Consider the following 6,824-nt stretch of genomic DNA (forward strand, 5'->3'; position numbering starts at 1 on the left):
TACAGCTAGGCCCTCGATCCGTTGAGGTCATAGGTACCCGTGTCGGTGGATGGTAAGTCGGGTACACTGAGTAATAACGATAGGGAACACACACAAATTGGTAGCAGCCCGTGAAGTCGCCTGGTCAATGAATAGTGTGAATTGAAAGTATATGGGCCCTGAAGCCGGAAACGGCAGAATCATTGGCTGGGTGACCTCGCGCGCTCTATCAGTTTATCTGGTAGCGCAGAGGATGGTTAGGGACTAGCTAAAGGTTAGGTAGGACTAGTTAGACTAGTTAAGTCGGTAGCTGCTAGTATATTAATGCTGCTATAAGAGCGATCATTCCGAGAGACCTGATCAATCTCTTGTGAATACGCATGAATAATCTCTTGTAAAAACAATTCATGAACTGTTTTTTCATTATTATTCTTGTTCTTATATTGTTATATATATTAATCCATGCATTTGTAAACCGTGTCAGTCAGTGTTGTCCGAACTCCCCGGGGAATTGAAAGGGCAAGTGGTGAATAGAATCCATTGTCCTGAGGTCGCAGGCTTAAGGAAAGTTAGGTGCAGGTTAGGATAACCGGGAAGCACTAACTAGGGTTTTTCTGAATACATGTGTGAATAAATGTTAGTAACGAGGTTCATTGGCAAAATTCCCATAGTGGCGTAACCTAGTAAGGGTCACATCGGAAGAGTAGCAGGTTCCTCGGAGCTTGGGTGAAAGCAGAGGGGTCCGCTGGGAAACCTTAGACTCGGATATATCCCGGAAAAGTGGATGAGTTTAGGGGAATAACAGGTTCACCGATGCTAGAGTGAAGGGTAGGCGGAAGAGATCTACCCGCAGCGCGTGAAAAGTAAATGGAAGTAGTTTACTTGCAGTAAAACAACGCTATCCTGTCTAGACACTTGAGCACTGTGGCGAATGTGTATCCGTTGTTAAATAACCAAGCACTAGCACTTTAGAAAGAAAGAAAGTTTCCGTTACCTTGTGAAGGGAGGGAGTCAGCCGCGAAGCGTCTCTGACGTCACTCCGTGCCGCGCTGGGATTGGTAGAAACAGCGGGCGGGTAGCGGGGCTGGAATTGTAAAGGAGGGGTGAAGCGCCGAGGAGTGAGAACTGTCTCACGAAGGGGCCGCGCACCCATTGGTCGAAACTATTTGAACGCGTGCACCCCATTGGTCACACGGAATTGTAAGGCGCATTCTGATTGGAGGTAACTTTGTAAACAGAGTTAAGCGTAGAAATCGTATGTGGCACTCGTATTGTCCAGAGACTAGACCCGATCCGAGAAACCAAGGGTTTGAAAGGGATCAGTGGAAAGCCAATAGATACGATATTATGTACGGAACAAAGAGAAAGATGTCCCTTGTAAATAGGGTAAAGAATTATTTCAAAACGGACAAACCAATTAAATCCAGAGAGGGCGTTATTGTCCCGCCACCGAATACTCCCGCCTCATTCATGATGTTTGACCGAGGGTACAATACCTGTGTGTGGTTGGAGAATTGGGTGAAGTACACAAAAGATGACGGAATATTGGCTTTTCCGTTAGACGGTACTTTCAATGGTAGGATTTTATTTAATTTAAGGACCCGAATGAATGAATTGCATCCCAGACCGAGACTAACGCAGTATGAGGCATTAGAGGAATGGGAGATTGAGGCTTTCGAAAGAGAGAAACCCCGAATGGACAAAGGTCTGACCAAGTGGTACCTCAGGCTGAAACAAGAGACCAGGGATAAAAAGATGAAACAGTGGAGGCAGAGCATGATTGTTGAGGGTCTGTTTCCCATGATGCCAGCAGGTAACCCTTCGGAGAGAAAAGGACAGAAAAGAGTAAGCATTGGGGAGCCCATGGGGAGTCAGACGATGAGTTGTTAGATGATATCTTTACGAGAAGTCCGCCACCTTATAATGAGGGAGCCCGACCTTCCAGTGCAGGAGAAAATCCCCAGCGTCCATCGATTAAGGAGGAGGACAGATCCCTAGTTAGGGGGGGAGGTGGTAAGGTACTGCCCTATTTTGAGAATCCCGGACCCGCGGAGGTACGAAATATATATCCTAGTATGCCCGTGAGCCCGGAGGAAAAATATTCCCGTGAAAGAGCCTTCTTCCCCAGACCTCTTTATGAAAACGAAGAAAAGCCAGTAGGTTCAGGAGTGCCCTTTTTGCAGCCCCCATATGGGGAAGAGCGTAGGTCATTTGGCACAGGAACTTTGTTCCCAAAACCGAATTATGGTGGGGGACCAAGTGAAACGCATCCTACTGCCCCGAGTTTTACTCCTCACCTGACCCCACAGATAATGCCTGAACGAACATTAGGAAGGATACTGGAAGAGAGGGAGCAAGAAGTTCTAGCTAGACAGAGAACAGAAATAATTCAGAAAATCTCCCAGTTAAACACCAGTCCTGAAGCTTTGACTATTCCAGTAACTATTGGACCAGTGGTTCCGTTATATGGGAATAGTCAGGGAAATCCGAACCCTCCAGTTATGAACCCAATCATGGCATCACCCAGACAGGAACCCTTGGGCGTCACCAGGCGCTTTATAAATGTCCAAATAAATAAATAAATAATAGATGATCAGTCCAGTGAGTGTGAGTCTGAAGTTGCGTTCTTGGACCTGCCCCACAAACAGACCGGAAAGGGAGTGCCGAAGCGGCAAAATCCTTTTGATGCGAAAGAAATTAAATTAGAATCAACGTCAGGTACTAGGAGTGTCTCTCTGGTAACTCCGGAAGAAATTGAAAATTGGAGTCGTGAATTAGAAAAACAGGCTCCACAAACGAAACCTTTGGACCTCTACAAACTGAGAGTAGAAATAGAGGAATTAATGGCAGGAAATGTGGGATTAGACAGATTAAACACATATTCTGAAGAAGAGTTGCTGTTTATGTGTAAAAGCCTCACCCGGAGTACCAGGGTGCTCCACGAAAAACTGACAGACACCGCAGCTAGTATGGGGATAGATATTTCAAGCTCCAAGCCCTTGCAGAAACCATACCGAGCCGAATTTTCAGACAAAGATATAGAGAACTTGAATGTGTCAGGGAAAAAGTTGCAGATTAAAGAGCTGCTCGCAGTTTTGCAAAAATGGGGAGACGTAGACAGATGGAAAACAAGGTGGGCACGAAAGAAAGATGAGGCTCGATCCAGACAAGCCACCCCTGAGTTCCCTTTGAGAGAAGCAGAAAAGCCCGAAACGTTATGCCCCATGCGTGAAGTACCAGGTGGGAGGTATGTGCATGTCCCGTGGTCCAGGCAGGATATTGTGTCCTTTACTAATGATTTCCCGAAACTGCGCGAGAAGCCAGTTGACTGGTACAGGCAGGTGGAAAGGTTCATAAAGGTGCAAAAATGCCTGTGGAAAGACCTGGATGGATTTTTCGATATTGTGGTCCCGGTAGATCTATGGACCGAATGTAAAATAGCCATAGCCTGGCCTAGTGAGGAGTACCCGAGGGACTCTACCACAGGGGAGCCGTCCATTGAAGTAATGAAGAAATATGATCAAGTAATTCAGCATTTGAAAAATAAGGTGCCAGCAAAGGAAACGGATTGGACCAGGATAGATAGAACAACGCAGGAGAGAGAGGAGACAGTCCACTCCTATTATGAAAGGCTGTTGCAGGTGTTTAAAACATACAGTGGAATAGATAACATCGAGATGAAGGATATGACGCATTTCATTTACAGGTTTGTAAACGGTTTAAGACCCGAAATTTGTCAGTGGATAAAGGACAATAAAATCTGTTGGCATACCAAAAAGGTAGACGAGGTCCTGCGGTACGCAAAGTACTGCGAGGACGAGATGGCCGAAAAGAAAAAGGCTCTCAAAGAGAAGGTCATGTGGGCTCAGGTGAAGCTCGCAGAACAGCAGGAAAAACAGTTGAGTAACATGGTCAAAAACACTCAGAATCAAGGTCCTGGGGGTGGGGGAGGAGGCAAGCCCCGGCCCAAAATGAGCAGGGAAGAGGCTATGAAGAAATTTCCCTGCCATCAGTGCGGCGAAATTGGACACTGGCGTAACGAGTGTCCTTACTTGCCCGATGATAACCCCAAAACTCCTGATTTAACTCCACAGACGCAGAAAGAAAGACCAAGAAAGACTCAACCACAGGTAAAGACGGTTCAGGTGCCCCGAGCTCCTAAGCAAGTACATAGGGGGAAAGTGACAGAGGGTGATGAGATAGAAGTCTGGGAAAGCAATGAGAACAGAAATGCAGCAACTTCGCAGTATCTATTGAATGATACCTTCCTGTGTGATGACCAATACTGACGGGGCCTGAGAGGGGAGGACGAGGAGTGCGTACTTGGCGCCTCCTTGCCGGTAGACCAGTCCGGACCATACATTGAAGGGAAGGTTGACGGAAATGATGTCACCTTTCTGTTGGACACTGGCGCTACCCGTTCTACTGTGAGAACAGTGGACGTTCCAAACCTACCCCTCTCGGGAGAAGCCATCCAAGTAGTAGGTATATCTAATCAATTGATTAGTACTCCTGTTACCAAGCCCATGGAGATCTCAATTGGAAACTTTAAGGAAATGCATAGATTTGTCGTTTGTGACACCAGTCCAGTAAACTTACTGGGACGTGATTTGCTGTGCAAAATGAACTGTACCATCTTTTGCACACCAAAGGGCGTTGAAATTCAGACCCCAGATGAAGACGGCATTTATAAATTAATGCTGATCAGACCGGACTCAGAGATTAAACGAATGACTGTACAGGATTTGCCCAAAGAACTCCAAGAAGCAGTGAAGCCCGAGGTGTGGGACTTTACTGGGAAAGATGTAGGTTTAATGAAAAATGTGGACCCCATACAGATAGCCATCAAGGACAATGCAGTATACCCCAATACTAAACCCTACAGAATGAATGCAGAAGTGAGAGCTGGTGTTACCCTGGAAATACAGAAATTGCTAGAAGGAAACATCATACAGGAGGTAATGAGTAGCCCATGTAACTCCCCGATTATGGGCATCAAGAAGCCTAGTGGCAAGTACAGGGTAGTGCAGGACCTGCGAAAAGTCAACAAAATAGTGGTCCCCTGCTGCCCTATTGTCCCGAACCCAGCGGTGATTCTGTATCAGATTCCCTGGGATGCTGAGTGGTTCACTGTGATAGACCTATGTCATGCATTCTTTTCCATTCCCTTGCATCCAGATAGCAAATTTCTTTTCTCATTTGCCTTCAATGGTCACGTGTATGTCTGGAACCGGGTCCCTCAAGGGTACACAGAGAGCCCCTCTATCTTTAATCAGATCTTGAAAAAATGTTTGGAAACTTTGGTCTTACCTGGGAACTCTGTCCTAGTGCAATACATAGACGACCTCTTGGTGGCGTCTAAAAGTCATAGGGATTGCGTGATTGACACCATTGCCCTACTGAGTGATAAGGGACATAAAGTGGCCCCTGAAAAATTACAGTTCTGTGCAAAATCAGTGAAATATCTGGGGCACCAGATAGAGAAAGGTGTCAGGAAAGTGACATCCGAGAGAGTGAGAATAATTCAAAAGATGCAGTTACCCCGTACTCAGAAAGAGATCAGAATGTTCCTGGGTGTGATAGGATACTGCAGGCAGTGGATTCTGGGATTTGCAGTCCTAGCTAGACCCTTGATAAAAATGACCAAGAGAGGAACACCTGATATTGTAGAATGGAATGATGAAAGCTTAACAGCCTTCACCAAACTGCGAGATTGTCTGTGTACAGCCCCTGCATTGATAATGCCAGACTATTCCAAAGAATTTGCCCTATTCTGTGACACTCGCGATAATTGCGCGTTGTCAGTCCTAACTCAAGAACATGGCACAACCAGAAGGCCTGTGGCATATTTCTCTGCCACCTTGGATCCAGTGGCTGCTGGATTACCAGGTTGTCTGAAAGCAGTAGCTGCTACCTGTGCCAGTTTAGAGCAGAGTGAGTCAATTGTCATGGGACATCCTGTAACTGTGTATGTTCCACATGGAGTGGTAATTTTGTTGACCAGAACTAAAACTCAGTATCTCACCCCTAGTCGGCTGACTAAATACGAGAGGATTCTTGTGGGTGCTGCAAATGTAAACATTGTTAGGTGCAGTATTCTGAACCCAGCCACCTTACTCCCCGACCCAAAGGATATGGAAGGGGGGGTGGATGATGAGCATGATTGCATTGATTTAACAGAATTCAATACCAAGCCATGCCCAGACATAAAAGAAACACCATTGCCTGAGCATGATAAGGAACTATTTGTGGATGGTTCATGTCTAAGGCATGAACAAGGAGGCCTGAGTGCTGCCTATGCGGTAGTCTCCTTAGACAAAATTGAAGAAGCAGGTTATCTATATCACATAAAGTCTGCACAAGTAGCCGAATTGATCGCTATGATAAAAGCCTGCCAAATTGGGAAAAACCTACGCATAACAGTGTATACTGACAGTCAGTACTGTTATGGGGTTGTGCATGACTTTGGCCAGTTGTGGCTACAAAGGGAGTTCCTGACTTCATCAGGTACCCCTATTCGAAATGGGAAAGTGGTTCAAGACCTTTTAGAGGCAATCCAGTTACCAAAGGAACTGGCAGTGGTAAAATGTGTTGCTCATAAGAAAGGCATTGACACTGTATCACTGGGAAATGATTTTGCTGATCGAGTGGCCCAATGGTGCGCCAGAGATCGGTATATCGTAAATCCAAAACGAGGGGGGCCAGGAACCAGCTGCCAACTTCAAGTGTTTGAAGAAGTGCCTACATGGGATGAAGTGAAAGAGTGGCAGCAGGCGGCACCTTGGCAAGAAAGAGAGAAGTGGAAGGAAGATGGGTGTCGACCAAGACGTGTGGATGGTGTCATT

The sequence above is a fragment of the Lissotriton helveticus genome, chromosome 7, assembly GCF_964261635.1.
Source record: "Lissotriton helveticus chromosome 7, aLisHel1.1, whole genome shotgun sequence".
NCBI classification, from domain to species: Eukaryota; Metazoa; Chordata; class Amphibia; order Caudata; family Salamandridae; genus Lissotriton; species Lissotriton helveticus.